At 32.4% G+C, this 21,338-nt stretch overlaps 1 protein-coding gene across 9 annotated transcripts in view; it reads right to left on the reverse strand.

Moving 5' to 3' along the window:
• kek3 (leucine-rich repeat, immunoglobulin-like domain-containing kekkon 3 protein) overlaps positions 1-21,338 on the reverse strand; it is a 680,415-nt gene that overhangs the window by 372,871 nt on the left and 286,206 nt on the right. For 8 of the 9 annotated variants that reach the window (XM_072545351.1, XM_072545349.1, XM_072545352.1 and 5 more), the window contains one exon: positions 4,484-4,514. The exons of the other annotated variant lie outside the window; for it this stretch is intronic. The gene's annotated coding sequence lies outside the window, so the exon portion shown is untranslated. The remainder of the gene's footprint in view (positions 1-4,483; positions 4,515-21,338) is intronic. 9 annotated transcript variants of the gene reach the window in all.

Consider the following 21,338-nt stretch of genomic DNA (forward strand, 5'->3'; position numbering starts at 1 on the left):
TGCACTTAAATCTTCTCATTATGTGTCCATACCATCTAATTATTTGTGCTTTTATTGCTCTAACTATGTACTCTTGACCCATTTATTCTTGTATTTCGTGATTCATCCATTGTCTTGCATTCTCTTTGTTTTCCCTTTTTGGTCCCAATATTTTTCTGGTAATTTTCCTATCAAAAACTTTAGATTGCTCTTCTTCTCTTGCTGTTAATATAAATTTTTCTGCAGCATATACTACTAGTGGTCTTATGGTTGTTTTGTAGATTTTCATTTTTGTGTTTCGGTTGATTTTTTTATCTCCGAACATTTTTTTCGTTCTATAAATCGCTGTGTTTCCCGCTTGAATACTTCTTTTCATGTCTACACTTTCATTTCTACTGTTGACTATTACTCCCAAATATTTGAATGTTTCAACCTCTTCGAAACTATATGCATCTATTGTCAATTCTGTCATTTTTGTCTTCTTTTTTTTTGCTTACGTTTATATATTTTGTTGTATTTTCATTTATATCCAGTTCTCTCAGTTTAGCTTTGTTTTCTTGTTCTTTAATGCTCTTTTATCGGTATTTGTACTGCATTCTTCTTTATAGTTCCTGAATTTGACAGCTTTCTTATTATTTTGTCTAGTAATACAATAAAAAGTACCGATGAGGGCGCATCTCCGTGTCTTACTCCATTTTTTATTTGAAATATTTCTGTTCTTCCTCTTCCGGTGTCTATTATTGCTTGTGAAAATTTTCATTGTCATTTCTTTCAATCTTGTAATTTTATTTGGAATAAATATTACTCTCTTATAAGTCTCACCTGAAGAGGAAATAAAAAATTTCTATCAGACTCTAGAAGACTCTCTAAAACCGACCAAAAAACATGAACTTACTATGATCATGGGCGATTTTAATGCCAAAATCGGACAAAGTGCAGTCGAGAATCTCGTGAGGTCATATGGTCTTGACATAAGAAACGAAAAAATAATTACTGATCCAATTCTGTCAAGTATGGTTGTAATGAATACACGTTTTAAATTACACCCAAGAAGGCTTTATACATGGAAGGCACCCGGTGATACTCCAGGATAAATCATAAGGAACCAAATTGATTTTATCAACATAAACGAAAGGTTTAGAAATTCTATCCCCTCAACAAAAACATATCCAAGCAAAAATGTCTTCTCAGATCATAGTCTATTGGTTGCAAATATCAAAATACGACTCAAAATAATTCATAAGAAAATGAGGCCCTAGACTATTAAAAAAAAATGACATCCAGAAAAAAGTAAAAACAGATATTAATAAGAATTTTGTGGAAATAGTTGAAGACACTACTAGAGACATAGAAGAACAGTGGAACGAAATGAAGACATATATTACCACAATTTTGCATGAATATTTAAAATCAAAAATAGAAAAGACGCAAGAATGGATGGTAGATCAAATATTGTAGATGATGGAAGAGCGAAGAAAATTAAAAGGTAAAAATGACAACGAATACAAAAAGTTGCATAAGACTAGACTGAAGGAGATAAAAGGAGCAAAAGAAGCATGGCTCACGGAGAAATGTACGGAAATTGAAATATTACAATGCAAATATGACGATTTTCATATGCACAAAAAAATTTAAGAAGTACAGAACATTAGAAAACGAAGCAATACATGCATAGTTGTAGACATTGAAGGCCAAATTTTCACTACCATTGAAGATAAATTACAACTATGGAAAGAATATATGCAAGAATTAGTTGAAGATGCAGCACGAAATCTAATTGAAATAAACAATCCATACGGTCCATAAATAGCAAACGAAGAAGTCACTATGGCCATTAAGCGGATTAAAGATGAGAAATCACCACGACCTGATAAGGTGCATGGTGAAATTTTGAAGCTATTAGAGGCACACTAAATCACAACTCTTAAGAAGCTATTTAATAACATCTACGAGACTGGTTATTTACCAAAAAACTGGCTACTATTAATATTCATTTCACTTCCTAAAAAAGCCAACGCTAGAAAATGTGAAGAACATAGATTAATTAGTTTGATGAGCCATGTACTTAAAGTACTCTTTACTGTCATTCACTCGCGCATATACACCAAATTAGAACACCTGAGTGAAGTTCAATTTGACTTCAGAGCAGGACTCGAAAAGAGGGTAGCACTTTTTAGTTTGCAAGTTCTAATACAGAGAGCCAAGGATTTCAACTGCCATGTGTATGCATGTTTCATGGATTTCGAGAAGGCATTTGATAAAGTCCCACATGGAAAACTAATCGATTAGAAAATAAACTGTCCGAGATCGGAACAGTCGAAAAAGGATTTATACAGAGTTGTACTCGTATATTGTCACCGGCATTATTTAACATATACTCTGAAAACATCTTTAGAGCGGTCTTGGACGAATCAGAAGATTGAATTGCTGTAAATGGTCAACTTATAGACAATATTAGATATGCAGACGATACAGTGTTGCTGGAAGATAGTACGCAGGAGCTCCAAAGGATGATGGATAACATTATAGAAACATGTAACAAATACGGCCTAAAACTTAATTGCAAGAAGACAAAACTAATGATTATTATTAAAAACACCAACATAAACGCCCAAATTACAATGGACGATACACCGTTAGAAAGAATGGAAAAAATATGCTATTTGAGCTGCAATAATAAGGATGCTTGGGATCACAGCTACGAAATAAAACTCGTATTGAAAAAGCCAGAAGCTCTTTTAACAGCCTTAAGAAGATTCTTTGCAACTTATCTTTAAGTATCAATATAAGCATAAGAATTCTTAGATGTTACGTCTTTAGTGTCCTCCTCTATGGAGTACAAAGCTGTAGCCTTACAGAAGATGCCATAAACGGTTAGAGGCATTTGAAATGTGGTGCTGCCGACGTGTGTTGAGAGTCTCATATATACACCACACAAGTAATATAACTATTCTCCAGAGGCTAAGCTGGTTAAATGTAAATTGTGACTCTAATGAAGAGATAATAACCAGGATCGAAATATCACGTAAGGCTTTTATGACCTGGAAACCAGTTTTATGCAACAGAAACCTGTCGGTGAATATTCATAAGAAGGTCCTGAAATGTTTTGTGTGGTCCATCCTATTGTATGGTTGTCTGACATGGACGTTAAAAACCACAATGCTAAACAAGTTAGAAGCATTCGAATTGTGGTGCTATAGACGAATCCTAAAGATATCGTGGGTTTCGCACACTTCCAATGAAGATATTCTTCAAATGATCAATTCAGAACGTCTGCTCATAAACACCATAAAGAGGAGAAAAACAGAATACTTCGGCCAAATAATTAGAGGACCTAAATACCATCTACTTCGCCTTATAATACAAGGAAAAGTGAAAGGAAAGAGATGGATTGGTCGAAAGAAACTTTCATGGCTGCGTAATATTAGACAATGGTGTGGTTCCACAGTAGAAGAATTATTTCGCGCAGCAGCCGACAGAGAAAGGTTTCAGGAAATTGTAAACATGATGACGACCAACGTCTGAATACGGACATGGCACCCAAAGAAGAAGAAGAAGCTAAGAAAAGACAAAGAAATTATCAACACCGTAAATAACAGAAAATTGGCTTACTTCGTCCACATCACCCGTAATGATAAATACCGACTCCTACAGTTGATTATACAGGGCAAGATTGAGGGTGGGAGAGGCTCTGGACGTAGGTGTATATCCTGGCTGCCTAATCTTAGGAAGTAGACTAGTTTAACGTCAACTGAATATTTCAAGCTACTGTGAATAGAATAAGATGGGTCAATGTGGTCTTCAACATCTCTAGAAGATAGGCACATTTAGAAGAAGTAAGTCTTGGATTATTTTACTTCTGTTTAGTTTGTCAAATGCCTGTTTAAAGTATAGGAAAAGTTTATGTGTTTCTCCGTCGTACTCGTATGTTTTCTCTATCACTTGTTTTAGTGTATGTTCGGTAGTTTTGGCATATTCTATGGTCTCCTTGATTTGGGATTGTTACTATAATTCACTTCTTCCATTTTCGCACTATTTGGACATTATTTCTTTGTTCCATATATTCTGTATTAGTTCATTAATCTTTCTGTATAGTGCCTCCTCACCATATTTTATAAGTTCTGCACATATTTCCTCTTCTCCGGTATTTTAGTTTGCATATTTTTAGGTGAATACTTACTGACTACTACAGTACTAAGATACTAACTTATTTTTTTTGTGATATCCAACACTGTTTTTTTTTACTTGGTTTAAACTGGTGCTGAAAGTTGAAAACAACATAATGCTGATGGATCATCAATAAATCATTAAGTCAATATGTTAATGTATATCGGAGGGCACGTAAAGCTGTGTTAGTGTGCATCAACCATTGCTATTTAAAATAGGGTTAAAGATGCAATTCTCTATGATACAGATCTCCTCGGCAAAAGTGCCATACAATATTATTAATATTATACATAAGTGATGACAAAAAAAAGTCCTAAATTTTTGTATAATCACTTACCTCTAGAGGGCGACTCAATTTGTAGTTTAATCTGGAAGAAAATGAACAGTTAAAAATTTATATTTTTACCTAATTTTATAAATAATTTTTATTTTCTACAGACTTTCAAGACTACTTCAAGATAAAGTGCATGGGAAAAGAGGTCCAGGACGAAGAAGAATATCCTGACTGCATAACCTGCGAAAATGATTTAACTTAACCACTACCGGACTTTTCAGGGCAGCAGTCAACAAAATCAGAATAGCCATGTTAGTGTCCAACATCCGTAACAGATAGGCACCATAAGAAGAAAGACTTTCATTAATAAATCAGTATGCTCTTTGCCACGTTTCAGGTATTTTGGGTTCCAACCAACATTAGATTATCAGATCTGGTATTCTTAAGTGATCGATTGCCCTTTTTTTAGAGTAAACTGTATTATAAAATATTTTATCGGAATAAAAGGTTATTCTTAACATCATCCAATGGCGTCCAGTACATTTTGCAGTTCACCTAATTCGCCATCCTGACTTGTAGTAGCATTTTCGTTTCATCCCGTATATAATAAAACACCAAAAAAAATTCTTAATGTGTTTGTGTCTATGAGATTGATAATATTAACAAGTCTATTTATAATAATACAAATTGCACTTTCGATTAATTTTGAGTCCGCCTATTGGAAATTTACGCAGAAAATAAACAGCGATCTTTCCGTTTATGTTATCCGTTTTGAGGATAAGGTCACTCCTCGGTGGACCAGCTAACAGAGCAGTAGATTTAATCGTTTGAGTCTGGATTTTTTCATCGAAAATTCGTTAGTGCGGCAGTCAAAGAGAACAAATTGGAGTCTGAACAAGGATATGAGGATGTTTGACCTCTCTCAAGATTTGTCCAGCTTTATTTTGGGTCTCCCATAGATCGCTCCAAATCGGCTCCAAAAATTCTGGTAAGTACAAAGCCATTGTATTTTTGATCCTCTTCAAGAAGAGGAGTATTAGATCGTGAACTCCTCGCTGCTTTAGAAGATGATTGGTCTGATGTTGATCTCGACTCTGATGATGATGATATCATTTTCATACCATCCTTATCTACCTCTGTTTGCCGTAAATCTGATAGAGATATTATTGATATCAGAATTTGGCAATTGCTTGGTGAAGCTGATGAAGCTGTTCCTTCTACATCTGTTAATGTAAATACCACAACTGTTAGAAAATTTGAGAATGACCCACAAGAAAATCAAAGTGTCTTGGTGAAACAGAGTTTAGTGAATACGCTAACTAATTTTACTGGACAATGGACCTCTGAAACAGATGTTCCAGAAACACCAAAATTTGAGTCTGTTTTACAGTCAAATGTTCAATTCACCTATAATATAAAAGTCAACCAATATTTTATTTTGAGAATTTATTCCCTTGTGATCTAATTGTTGCTTAAACGAATTTATATGTTATACAAAAAGACAGCAAAAATCACAAAAACACTAGACAAGAAGAAATAAGGGCGTTGCTAGGTGTTTTTATTTTAATATGATTGCACTCTTTATAATACTCAACAATAATCTTTTTATCTTTAAAGCTTTTACACTAACGAGGTTAAAAAAATTAATAGAAAATATCCATCTAAATGACAATTTAGCAGCAGCAGATAGAGATTCACCTAACTTTGATATACTGTATAAGATAAGACCATTTATGGATAGACTAAATAAAATTTTCAAAGAACAAGCCAATCCTGGAAGTCGATTTTCTATTGATAAATGTATGGTGAAATTTAAAGAACCTAGTTCTATCAAACAAGATATGTCCAAGAAGCCAATTATGCGTGGTTATACAATTTGGGCAAAGTATGATGCTACAATTGGGTATCTGTACCAGTTTTATCTACACTGAAAAAACTGAAGGTATTGAAAATGATGGCTTGGGATATAAGGTTGTAACTGAATTATGCCAAGATATACCACACAAATCTTTAGTTATTTTTGATAACATTTTTACAAGTTGTATACTGTTGAAAGAATAATGTGCTCAACAGTTTATATTATAGGTAAAGTCAAACCTAATCGCAAAGGTTTACCCGATTTCATAAAGAAAAAGCAAACCAAAAATAAAAAAATTTGAAAGAATGAATTCTATTGTTTGAGTCCAAAAGTTATTGCAGATGATACACTAAACATGGGAGGGGTTGGCCACTTTGACTACTTTAGGGCATCATATCCCATAACTAGGAAGTCTTGAAAATCGTAAATGAAGAGTGTTCTTCTTTCTTTTACGTACAAGTGTGATTAATGCATACATATATTATGTATATAAGAATTCATGTTTAAAAAAATTCTTCCCACGAGGATTTTGGGCTTCGCCTTGAAAGAGCGAAGAGCTCTCATAGGTGACTTTATAGTAAAGGCATCTCGATCTCTGACATTTAAAAATAAAAAAAACGGGAAACTTAGGTGTTCTAGACGAAATTCGGCTGATAAATGTAGGAACATATTTACAAGATGTTTAAAAAAATTCTACAAGATGAAGATTTCCTCAACAAAAAAGAAGAAATACGAACTAACATTATATTTATGTAGTTTTTGTCGAGTAGCTTTATGCCCAAAAAAATGTTTTAAATCATTTCACACTGCTGTAGTTGAGATGTAAATTAGTTTTGTCTCTCATATATGGATTTTTGTATTTTTTATTTAAATAAATTGTTTCACAAACTGTACAAGGGTAATTAATTTCTCACCTACAAGGGGAAAATAGTTCCCACCCCTTTTTTTTGTGACTTTTTCAAATTATTTTTTATTTCAACAACAATGTTTTATTTACCTCCTTTAGATTTACCAAAACTATATAAACAAACAAATTAATTCTTCTTACACACAGGCACAGAACAACGGGACTTACAAACAAAGAGACTCATTCTTAATGATTGAATTAAATTCCTTTGGAATCTGTTGAACAAAATATAGCTTACAGTAGAATTGAAATACAGGCAAGTGATAAAAAAGAAAGGTATTTATAGATATGTTAAACAATGAGACTGATGTCTTAAGTTTAATGGAAACGTCAATTCTTTTTAATTGGTTAAGTTATTGTTAGTTTACATCTTCTCTCGGGATTCTATTCATTAACTGAATCAGATAAAACTTGCTTATCTAAATTGCCCGTTTAAAATTATTAAACGCCAAAGTTGGAAATTTTGATGATGAATTTCTATCAAAGTTAATTGAAACGTTGAAGTAGAATTCTGGCTAATAAATTTGTTGACGTGCGGTAGACCACTTTGCATCTGCTACAAATTGCAATCCCCCAAATTGAGCCTGCCGGACACGATGTAATTGTTGTATGAAATCAGCAATATTTAATGTTATTTATTAGACGAACACTGGCGATAAATATTATACAAAAATAATTTGATTCCGCTGCAGATTTATGCATTATTTATCTATTTATGTACAGGGTGTTGTACTAAGTATTTACGAATACCTTTTGATTATTGATATCGTGAGTTGTCATGAGACTAATTGAATCGGTCTTTTCAGAAACAACATAACTAAATTTTTGGCAATATTGACATTTCTTCATAAATCCGTTTTTTATACGTCAACGCACCATTCTAAGCAGAAACGACATCAGGCTTGACTTGGTACAGCTTAATATAAATACCCATTCCACATGAAGTCCACATAAGTCAACGACTGATGTTGTTTCGGCGGGGCTTAACATTTGTAAACAAAACGATCAAGATGGCTGCAATAAATGGCACGAATAATAATCTGAATTTAAAAAAAAGAGGTAAAAAAGACAGAATAGACAATAAGTCAGAAATTATTAAGAAAGCGAGGCTGTGTGGGGAAGAATATAAAAATTATAAAGGTAATGTTGTACCTGCAAGAAAATCAGGAGGAGACTGTCGGTAAGTTTTGAGGTTAAGATAGTTTTAAAATGTAAAATTATTTTATATTTTTGTAGTTGTCGCTTGAAGTGCGTTGAAAAAATTAATGCGGATGTAAGGACTAAATACTTGCCAAATTCTCAGAAGCATGCTTACCAAGAATGCACAAGATTCATACTTACAAGGGCTCATGGGAAAGTGTGAAGTGAAAAAGAGACGATCTCGAAATGAAAATTTAAAGAATAGAAGATATAACATTAGTTACTTCGTGACTAACTCGGGTGGCAGAATTATTGTTTGCAAAAAAGCTTTCATGAGAATTTAAACTGTGAGTCATGAAAGAATTTCTTACGTTCTTGTTCAAGGAGCATCACTAGATAAACGTGGAAAACGATTTCAGAGAATGCTGAAGAGGAGTCTGAAAATTTAATAGAACAGATTAAGATTCATATTGGGAGTCTTCCTACTAAGATTTCACATTACATAGGAAAAGAGAAGCATTACTTAGACAAAAAATTGAATATGCGAATTATGAATGACCAATTTTGTGCCAAAATTCCTGATAATAATAATAATTCAGTAAAGTATAAATTTTATTTAAAGATTTTCCAGGAACATTTTTTTCTATCGTTTGGACGTCTACATGTAGACACTTGCTGCGAATGTGAACAGTTAGAAATAACAATTAAGAGTACATCTTTAAACGAGACAACGAAGCGCGTGGCCTTTGCGGAACTGTCCGTACATAAAAGACGTTCAAAGAAGTTCTACAATGAAATGGCAGAAATTGCAGAAATATGCAAGACAGAACTTCCACTTATTTCTGTACAGAAGACTTTTTACTTACGTCAACTAACCTACAACGTCTTTGGAATTCACAAAATGCAAAAAAAAACCAAGGGGTTTTTTACACCTATCACGAGGGTCAAGCCAGAAAGGTTTCAAATGAAGTTGCTTCATTTCTTATGGATTATATTAAGTCTAAAGTGCCTACTACTGTGAAACATCTTTACTTATTTTCTGACAGCTGTGCCAGTCAAAACCGGAATTATACTGTAGTGAGATTTCAACTTTCATAAGTAGATACTGAAAGTTTTAAAACTATAAGACAGTACTTTTCACAGCGTGTCCATTCCGTTTTGCTAAACGATAGAAACTTTGCGGCAATAAAAAGAGTTATAAAAAACTTTGACCGTGTTTACCACCCAAAAGAATATACAGAAATGATAGTAAATTCTATACAACACAAAAAGTTTCTTGTTAAAATGGTTGAAACATGGAATATTTTTGAATTTAAAAAGTGGTGGCCTAAACATATTACAAAAAAGCGTGTTTGTCTAAAGACTCAATGGGCAGAAAAGAAAAGGATAAAAAAATCAGTTTCCAGATTTCAAACTACTACCATTTTTTTTATTCTTCAAACCAACCAAGGACTGTAACAGTATCGAAATATAATAATGGTTTTATCACTAACAACTTTAAATAAAATAAAATAAAAATTTGAAGAGATTATGCAGTGGCCTGCAATTGATGTAATTAATGATGATTAATGTTTATACTTTGAGTGACAATAAAATTTCCAAAAATTTTTTATGGGACACCCTGTATTTTTTTATAGTTTTGAGTAGCCCTGCATCTCCTGATTACAAATATATAACATAGTGTAGCATTAGTTTTGTTCTATAATGGCGTATAGTACTACTATACTATACTAAGATAAGAAAAAAACATATTTAGAAAAAATATATTTAAAAAAAATTTATTTAGAAAGTCAACAAAATTAATGACTTACAATACTACATTTAAGATATTTATAATACTACATTTAAGATTACAATAGATGCTCAAAGTACCCTCCATTGTTATCAATGCACAAGTAATATCTTGGTCTCAAATTTTCTAATGCGTCAGATATTGTGTTATTATGACCATTTAAATTTTCAATTTCCGCGCGAACTTTTGTCGTAATCGTGTTAATATTATTTGTATGTGAATCAAAATACACTTTTTCTTTTAAAAACACCCATAAAAAGCTATCACATGGTGTTAAGTCGAGACTATTTGGTGGCCATGTAATGGTACCTTTATTGCCGATCCACACATTAAATTTATTATTTAAATGTTCTTGAACGGCTGCGACATTATGTGGCGGTGCTCCATCTTGTTGCCATATCATACTATTTAATTGATTTTGTGTATAATTTTGATTTAATAACTCATCCACTTCTGTAATGACTGTGTCCAAATATGATTCCCCAGTTAATTTATAATCATAAAACAATGGTCCAACTATTTTGTTTTGAAATATTCCGCACCACACATTTATTGATTTTCCTCCTGACTTTTTTATTTGCTTAATTTTTCTATTATTTTTCTGTTCCCACGAATACCTATTTCTTCTATTAAAAATGTCTAAAGTTGAAAAATTTTATTCATCTGTGTCCATAAAATGTTATCAAAATAATTAGGATCATTGTTCAAATTTGTAAACATGTCTTGACAGAACTGTAAACGCTTTCTCTTATGAACATCGGTAAGTTCTTGTACCGGTAATATTTTGTACGGCTTATAAGTGTGCTTTTTTAAAACTCTCTGTATCGTCGCACGGCTTTTCTCTAATGCATTAGTAGCATTGTTTAGACTTGTTTCGGAATTTTCTAAAATAAGAATGTTATTATGGATTTAATCTATTATTTAAGTATTTAATTTTTACCTTCAAAGTAAAGCAAAATATTAAGATCTTCATCATCATTTCCCAAGATAGTACGTTTCTTCCGTTCAAAAATGTTTTCGTTTATGACATGACAATAATTATATAAAAATGTATTTGCAGAAGGAGTCTGTCGATCTTGAAAAATAAGCCTATATTCTCTTCTTGCCGCTTGCTTGTTTTTATTATTTTTTACATAAATTGAGGATATATCTACTTTTTCATCTGCAGTGTAACCCATTTCGGTATGAGGACTGACAGTTTATAATAAATTAATAATTGTTTCATTTTGAAATATCAGTTGCGTAGCCACCTATGGTTACCCTTTTGTAGTACCATATGCCATTATAGAACAAAACTAATGCTACACAATGTAATATTGGTAATCAGGAAATGCAAGGCTACTCAATACTATAAAAAAATACAGGGTGTGTCATTTGAAATATTTAAGATGCATTTTATTGGGCACTCCGTGTATACAAAACTTGGTCTGTTGCTACATTGTTGGTCGGTACAGGTAAAATAATACAACTTTTATTTGAAACTTTTTTTTGTATTCCAGATATTATCCCTTATTAAGGATTATTATTATTAAGGAAAATAAGTGGGGGTCAAAATATAATGAGAAACCCGGTACAGGATAGTGAAATATTATTGCAACAATTAATTTTAAAGTAGTTTTTCTTACAGCGCTTTAAAACAGTTTTTTGTAATTTACTGAAAATATAATTACTGACTCATGTTGTTTCTCAAATGACCGATTCAATTAGCTCATGGATGTTAGGTTCTGTGATTATACATTACTTGCATCACTTTATATAATGTTGATTTGCAAATAAAATGACAAAGGACAGGCGACACTAGGTCTCAGGAGAGACATACAAGTTGGGGTTCGAGGATTGGCCGTCATGAGGATACCATGGCGGCCATGCTACCGAACTATTATTATTTATGTAATTTTTAATTCTAGAGTACTACTTAGAGTAAATGTAAGATGAGTAGAAACGAATTGATCTAGTAGTGAATCGATGTGAAGACCCGCTATTCTATGACGCTAATCGTGACGACACCATTTTGTGACGCTGGTTTCGTGACGCTCGCCTCAGTATTTCACTATTGAGAAAAAAGTCAAACAGAACGACAGTATAGAAGCTTTGCTTCAAAAAAATGTTATGATTGTATTTACTCACTTTTACGTATTTAACTAATACTACTCCTTTGCCTGTCTAACTTTAAAAAAGTTATAAATCCCCGACACTAAATTTAGCTGTCTTATTTAAAACCTTTAACACCAAAAAATTGAACAAACCCACATAAATCTGTGTCTAAGGTGTGACTGTCAACACACGGTTCAATATACTGTGTTGTTTTGGATCCTCTGAATTATTACAGTCAATAACTATGTAGCTATATAGAGGTTATCAAAGCGTGAATTTGAGACTAAAGGCTCTAGCTACGAACAGAAAGTGTTAGTATTTTATTAGGTAAAATTGTGTTAGCTAGATGGATCTAAATATGTAAAGTAAAATCTTAGTAATAAGAAAAACCAAATTTTATAGTTATATTAACTCTCCACATTATATATTTTTATCTAATAAGAAATTTTGTTATGGCTAAACATTTTTTAAAAAATATTCTAGAGCGATTTCAAGAAGTTACTTGACAGTGAAGATGTAACAGTCGTTACTTTTATTACAATTTGTATTTAAATAATAAACAATTTATATGAAAATAATTTCAGAGATGTAGTATGGGTTGCCTAACTTTAAGTGTTCATTTGCCCATTCAGTGTGTATTGTTAATAATTTAAGTTGTCACTCTGTTCTAATTTGGTACCATTGCGAACCAAAAGAGATGACAGGAGATTAAGGGAGGTGGAAATTGGCTCTTCTTGGTTAATTAACTGTGAATTAAAATTCACTTCTGATCTAGAGTTTGAAGTGGTACAAGTGGCAGTTAGCGAAAGAAAATCCAATTAATGCATAGAATTTCCTTCACTTCAAGAAGTTAAATATTCTAAGTATACCATAACGATTTAATTGACGGTGTTTTCGCAAACTCGGGAGGTGAAGTGAGATTTCTAGCACGGAATTGATTAGCTATCTGGTAAATAATAATTTTTTATATTATAAACATTAGAGTATTTTATCTATATCCTATTATTCAGATTCATTATTTCATATTTTAATATAGTATTTTGTCCAAGGCCATTATATTTTTACTCTATGTGAAGCAAGGTCACGCTACATCCGATTGGATGGGTTTTTTTTATCTACCATAATTATCTTTTTGCTCCGGTTTCTTATGCTGAAAGAAACTTTCCTCACTTCTTCTTTGATTTCTTTTTATCAATATTGAGATTAGAAGTAACGGGGAATTGTTTTCAGCCACCTACCATGGAATTATAAATTTCCCTCAGAACATCCGAGGGAGAGTACCACTTCAACTCTATTAGAATCAGGGTCATTGGGACAAGCCACAGGGAGTATTATCTACTCCACCCTCATTTTTTTCTCCAGCCTGCACCTAGAGGTAGGGCAGGACAGTCATCATCGAACTAAGCCAATTAGCACCAGCTCCGTGCTAATTTCGGACCTCAAGGAGGACTTCTTAGTCCTCCTTGAGGATGAGACAAACTTAGAGATTGTCAAAATCTAAGAAGTTGTATTTAATAAACTTGAATTTGTTTGCATATAATTTTTTATTAATATTTCCTTACCTTTTTACATTTACAGCATTTTTGTTTATTAAGTCAACTTTAATTAATATTAGCAGTATACGATACCTGGAAGAGTGACCGTTACTCTTTTTAGAGTAGTATCCCTCTTCTGGCGCCCTCAATTTGTTTTCTTTGTTAATTTTCATTATATCTATTCATTTTTAATATCTTCTTTTCTATCCATCATACATATTTTCCTGATTTACTGTCTTAAAAAGGCATGCAAATTGGCCGTATCCATCCTTGAGTTTCTAGTGGTCATTCTCTTGCTTACATTGCTAGCCTAGCCACATTCCGTTCAATATTTTTTTTCATACTTCTTTACTTAATTGTTATCTATTTTACTTCTATCAATTTTATCCCATATATATATAGACCACTCTTCTTATACCTCTCTCCTCCTACACACCCCTGTATTTTGCTACAAAGACAGCTTTTTAAGTAGCTTGGTAAGCTACTATAGTATGAATCCTTGTATAACATTTGCTATATGTACAAGTCTTCCAATTTGATCGAAATTAATTTATATTTTTCAGTAAATTTAAGATATAATATACAGTTTCAAAAAAAAGGTAACATCGTCTCTAGAATAGGTAAAAAACTAAAAAATAATTGGGGTTTGTCATTAAAAATTTTTTGTACCGCCATCTGTTTTCAAGATAAAGAGTGTTGAAGAAAAAAAATGTTACACATTTTTTACGATTATAGCCGAAACTACTGGCAACATTGTAATGAAATTTTATAGGGATATGTTTTGTAAGCTGATACATCTCATGAATTTGTTTTTGTATCTCTTTTTGTATCTGTTTCTCAAAGAGAGTACTAGTTACAAGGTTCGTACCAAGTATTATTCAACATAACTTTTTAAGGGTAGAATTATTAATCAAAATTCCAAGTAAATTTAAACATCATACAATTTTACACCAAAAATGAACTAGTAGTAAAACTCGATACGGCGTACCGTTTTCAGAATATTTTGATTTGAAATTATGAATGCATAACCAATCCCTAATCATGTTAATTATTGAGTAATCACATACTGTATCATATGTTTTGTTTATATCGAAGAATATTGCAAAATAAACATTTCATTTGATGTTTTTTTTTATGTTATTGTGGAATATTGATTATTGTTTTAACCTACACGGCTGCAAATTTACATTCAAATACACGTATATGTCCCATTAATTGACACGATATCATCTGAGCATCAAGATAAACTTTCTTGTCCGTGTGCTAACCGACAATAGCCTGGGCTTCCGCATATAATGAGCCAGTCGTGTTCATTTACCAGATGGTACGGAGACGCCTGTCTGGTTTGAATTATAATTACCATTTATATGGAACACATTCTGCATACTCATTCATTTGATAATCAAAAAAAGGATGAGCATGTCTACAAATTTTAACATTACGTCAATAAACCAACAACTCGAGCTAATATTTTTGTACAGAGATGAATTTAAAAAAAAAAACATTTCTTCTCCTGACATTACTATATTAATACTGAAAAAAACCATTAAAATATAAGTAGAAGAAACATTGTAATGAATTACTTGCACTTGCACTTGTACCTGCGTATCTTGTTACAGGTAAAAATTTCATTCATTAAAAAAAAATCCAGAATATACAGGGTGCTTCATGAATAATTGAAAATATCTTAACTGAAGACTCCTTGGCTCAAAATAGTCAGGTTTAATCAAAATCGCATAAATAAAATGTGTCTGCTTACTAAGTTAGAGGGTTTTGTTTAAAAGTACTTTATAAATATTTGACATATCGTTGTCATACTTGGCATGAAGTGTAGGTACTGTACACCCTACTTAATTATCTTAAATAATCGTTTCTGGCTACTACCAGAGGCGTACGACAAGGGAAAAGTAAATGGTTGGAAAATATCACAAAACACATTTTAACTAAACCTTTTATAACAAATGTTCAATGTGACGCCCATTAACCTCATTAAGCTTATTAATTCTTTCTTTGTAAATAATAAAAAAACTTTATAACAAATAAACTGTTCTCTACATTTATTTACAATTTCACATTCAGATTAAACGACTTTAAGTATACTAAATTAAGGTATGTCAAAATAAAATTAATATTTTGTAATATCTTCATCAGAATTGATAACAGCTTGTAGTCTTCTGTCCATCTGCGTGAAAGGAACTATGAAATTGTCTTCTTATAGAGTTCTTTCCAAACCTGCTGTATACTGTGCCACAGCTCTTCACCGTTTTTAAGGTATACAGCCATAAATTCTCGATTGGGTTTAAATCTGGACTGTAGCTGGGCCATGGTAAGGTTTCGATATCTTTATTATTATTTAAATGGGAATAAGCCACAATTAAAGGTTAAAGTACGTTTATTGACGTTTAAATTTCCACTTCGGAAATAGTTCTCAAAATACAAACATTAGTAAATTAAACAAATTTTGTTTTTTTTTGCGGCGTATTCCCTTTTAACCCTGCTGTCCCGTTCGATCCAACTACACAAATGTACTGTTTGGGTCAATATGACCCAACTATGGCTTACGCTCCTTAATTGAAATAAAATAAGCTAATAGTGCTAAACAAAACTTTACTAACAAAAAATTATGGTTAATTAAACAAAAATGATGTTGTTAATGTAAATTAAACCTTATTAACAAAAACAAAAGGTATTTTTTTCTTTCATTAACCAGAAAAGCCTAATAACAAATATCTACAAAATTTAATTCAGTTTACAACTGGGACAGTAATAAAAAGAGTGGGTTTTACAAATATGTTTGACATATACAACATAAAATATTAGTCTTATTATCGTTTTTAGAACCAAATTTACAGCGTGATCGTTTAGCAGGTGAAGTTGGATTGTTCATAGACGGTTCACACAAACTAGAATTTACATCTTCTCTACTCACTTCTGCTCGTGTCCTTTTTACCAGTTCTTGTGAGTCTTTGGTTCTTGGTAAATTTTTCCTGGAAAGGATAAGTGGTTTCACCAGTGTTTTTCCCAATTCCTCAAGAAAAATTCACCGTTTTGTAAGTTTATTGGTGTTCCACTGGGGATTTATTGATGTCCATAAAACGAACGCGTTGTAGGCAGAAATGTCCAGCATATTATAAAAAACAATCATGGGCCAACAATTTGTCTTTCTCTTGCATGTATATGTACCAACAAGCTGATCTAGAGTATCCACTGCTCCCTTACTGGAATTATAATCTAAAATAATTTGGGGCTTTTTGTTATTTCTGTCACTAATAGCCTTTTCATGATGCAAAGTACTCATAAGAACAACATTTTTATTCTTTTTAGGAATATAGTTAACAACAGTGGTATCTTGCGTGAAGTAAAAATACGAACTTCTTTATTCGCAATTTGTGCTGGAAGCTCTGGTTTATTTTTTCTTATAGTCCCCAGCATTGTATTTTTTCTTTTTAAAAGAAGTTGGCCTAAATTGTACGATGTAAAAAGTTATCGCAAGTAATATTGTGGCCTTTCAAATCATTAGTCAAGTCGCACACCACACGCATTCCCTGATTTCGTTCTGGCGCGGCACCTGCTTCTTTTTCTGTATAGATCCGCAATTTTAGAGCATAAGAACTTTTGGTGTCACATAAAGCCCAAATTTTTATGCCATATTTCGCTGGCTTGCTTGGAAAGGGACAGCGACCTCTAAAGGCTACTAATTGCTCGTCGATAGTAACATTTTCATCAGGGTTAAAAAATTTTGGTAGATTTTCCACCCATTTTCCCCAAATTTCACGTATTGCAGCAAGTTTATCTAATCGTCTCCTATCCTGTCTAGTCTTGTTATCAAAACGTATCACTTGCGAAATTTTTGTAAACACTTCAAGGGACATTGTTGCTCGAAATATACTACGACCAGTTTCTTCATTCCACAAACTTTTAGTTGATTCACCATGGGACTTAAAAACTTCAGCTAACAATAAAAGACCAATGTATGCTTGAAAACCAATTTTATCCAAGTCTTTTCAGTTTGTTCCAAAAACACGCTGGCCTTCCATGTTTGTCATATTAATAATTTGGTTTGCAACTATGTCAGAAAAGAGCACGTCAAATGAATTTTTGATATCGAAAATTCGTGCACATGCATACCTTGTAACTCCTGGAGCATTATTTATAACATTGGCCGTAGAAAAACGACCGCGTTGATAAGAAGGATCAAGGGACCACTGAATATTACCATCTTTCGAAGGAACTGTTACAGAAGGTTCTACAGGATGTGGTACGTAAAATGAAATAACAGAATCATCACTACTTTCTTCTTCACTCTCACTTCTTGTATGGTTTTCTGTTTCTGATATGTATTCATCACTGTCTGACACGTTTGCGAGCTCGCGCAGCTCATTTTCGGTTAGCGTTCTTCGATGCAACATTATCAACATGCAAAAATAGACTGAAATGTATATGAATGGCATGAATGCGCTTGACATATCATCAGTGTCCTACCACTTGTCTATCACCCCCACTTCCTTCTACCTGACATCGTCCAGCTACACTTCAAATTTTTTACAAGTTCTAGCTTGCAGAAACTTGTTTTTATTTATAAACTTACATGACTGACAAACACTGTTAGAAAATATAAAACACTGCCAACTAAACATACGTACACAGGAAATTTTTAACGGTTTAAATACGTGGGTCATATTGACCCGAACGTATCATAGGTAACAATTTAATTTTTATCAAAAAAATCAGGAAGTGAAGTTTTATCTCATATGCAATTGAAAGACCTCAGATTAGGTAATAAAGTCACGGAATACCAAAACGTTACGCAGCGTAATAATTTGTAAAATAAGAAATAATTTTTTTTTTGGGTCAAATAGACCCGAACAGGACAGCAGGGTTAAATAGTAATTACTTTAAAATGCCACAAGAAAATAGCTTCAGAACAATATTCGATGATGTTATTCTGGAGCCACTGGCTTATTATATTTACAGGACATTTATCTTGTTGGAGGATAAAATTATTTTCTGGATATAACTGTTCTACACTAGAGAACATAATGTTTTCTATAATATTCAGATAAGTCTGCCCAACAAACCTGTTATCAATATGTCATACCATTCCCATTTCTCTAGATGAAATCCATCCCCATACATTGGCGCTAAAATGACCAGCTGCGCGATATCTATCAACATATAGAGGATTAAATCTATTATTCTCTGGTCTATGCACTCCAATTTTGCCCTATTTAGAAAATTGAAAAGTTTTCTCATTTGTAATTATTACCCTGTCCCAAAAATCTTGATTTTGTAGCTGATTGTTTAAAGCAAATATAAGTCTTGATTGCTTTTGTTGTGGTATAAGAGCTTGTTTTTTTGCTGCAGTTCGGTATAAGACAAGATGCATTTATTCTGTTGTTGTTATTTTTCTTTCCGGAAACTGTGACATAATTCTTGCAGTTTTCGCATCTTTAAAAGGATTCTCTTCTAATCTCTCCAAAAGCATACGATCTTCATGAACGGTAAAAATTTTTGGTCTTCCAGAACCTTGCTTTCTTTCGAGAGTTTCTTGTTTTCTTCATCTTTTATTATTTTTAAAAACTGTTGTGCTTACGTTAAAATAGTTCGTTACGGCAGATAGTGACCAACCATCTTCTAATTCCGTTACAATTCTTGCTTTTATTTCTTTGCTAGCATGTGGAGCCATTTTTTGAGTTTGAACAGAATAAGTTATCTGGCAAATTTCAAAATTTGGCAGTGATAGTGACGGTAGGTAAATAATAAGTATTTATCCTTCAAGATATACTGCTTAATTTTCTACAAAATACGCTTTAAGAGTATCAGTTTTTTTTGAGAACCAGCTGAAAAGTACTGTAATTTCTTATTTATTGGTTAAAAAACTCTTTCACTGAATAATATGGTCTTTCAAATAGATAGACTTTTGTAATTTTACGGAACTTAAGAAAAGAAGTTGCAGATTTAAGATGCAAAGGGAGTTGTATAATTTTTTTGCCGAATATCATACACATTTCTTTACTAACTCAGTGGACGGGATCGGTAAATACACATCAAAGGTTAAATTTGTGGTGGAGTAGTGATGATTAGGTCTTGCTGGAAAAACATGTAGGTGTTTACGAATTAAGCCAACAGTTTCTAAAATATATAAAGAGGGAAGAGTTGGAATGTGTTATTCTACTGATGCCAAAAGATACCATATTGCACTTTTTTCTAATTTAAAAATAACATCAGATTATGCAGCTGTACTAGAACCCCAGAAAGAAAGGCCATATCGTAGATGAGACTCGAACAAAGAAAAATATGTTATTTTGGAAGATACTGAATTGATTTTTTTTTACTTACTTTTACTTACTGTTTGTTTCTTAACAAATTAATATGAAGGGACTATTTAAGGTTGCTGTCTATAAAACACCAAGAAATTTTACAGAATCGACGATACTAATCTGGCTGTTATTGAGAAGCAAGGGTTGAAGAACTTTTTTATAGGATAATGCTACTTATTATCCACGTTAAAAGAGAATAAATGAGAGTCAGACTAGACTTTAATTTTAAGTAAATTAGAAGAATTGGAACCAATTTAAAAAAATACCTTGAATTCAGTAAACATTTAGTTGTTTTATTAAAATATCGTGATTTACCCCAAAGTAGGGCTTTTGTAAGACTCTCAATAATTTTGGATAGGACCGGTAGTAAAGCAATAGGCAATAAGCTATAGTTACAGACATTCGATTTTTCGCTACCCCTATGAAGAGGAATATTAAAGGCTGCCTTTAGGTACTCTGGATATATGTACCTTTTTTAAAGGAATTATTAATTAGTAAGACCAGGACTTCCAACACATTTTTTGATATATTTAAGAAAATTTTAATGGGAAGTCCATCAGTACTATAAGAAGATTTGCTTTTGATACTACTTATTGTTTGGATCAGTGAATCAAAGTGCTTACAACATATTGAAAATAAGTTCAAGTTTTGTAGTTGGCTCTGGTTTGAATTAATACCTTCGATCTAGTAGGATGTTGTCGTTGCTGTTGGTTTATTACTGTTACTAAATATTCTAATCGTTGTAAAATTTAAAAAGCTGGTTAAGTGAAAATGCCGCGGCATAACAATTTCACTAATCTTGAAATGCGAGATATGCTTTGTCTTTATGTACAATAAAATTATTCATGTCTTGCTGCTGCACGAAGATATCGAGAAATGTATTCAGACATATTTCAACCTAATCGCCAAACTACCAGTACTATTTTTAGTCGATTAGGACATACTGGATAATTTAAGTATGACAATCTAAAATTTTAACAGTTAATCAAAGAGATAATATTTTAGTGTGAGTTGCTAATAATCCTGAATTAAGCACTAGGCGTTTATCAGCAGTCATTGGAGTAAACCACTGTTCAGTTTTTCGAGTACTAAAAAAACTACGACCTTACCACTGTACATCCGTCCAAAATGTATTACCTAGAGATTATCCTTTACTATTGAATTTTGCTCAGTGGATGAAAAATAAAAAAAAAAGTACAAGTCGTAATTTTATTTCAAAAAACTAACTTTCTACTAACGAGGCTACATTTATACGTAAAGGAGTATTTAGAG

This window comes from Diabrotica undecimpunctata, chromosome 9 (assembly GCF_040954645.1).
Source record: "Diabrotica undecimpunctata isolate CICGRU chromosome 9, icDiaUnde3, whole genome shotgun sequence".
NCBI classification, from domain to species: domain Eukaryota; kingdom Metazoa; phylum Arthropoda; class Insecta; order Coleoptera; family Chrysomelidae; genus Diabrotica; species Diabrotica undecimpunctata.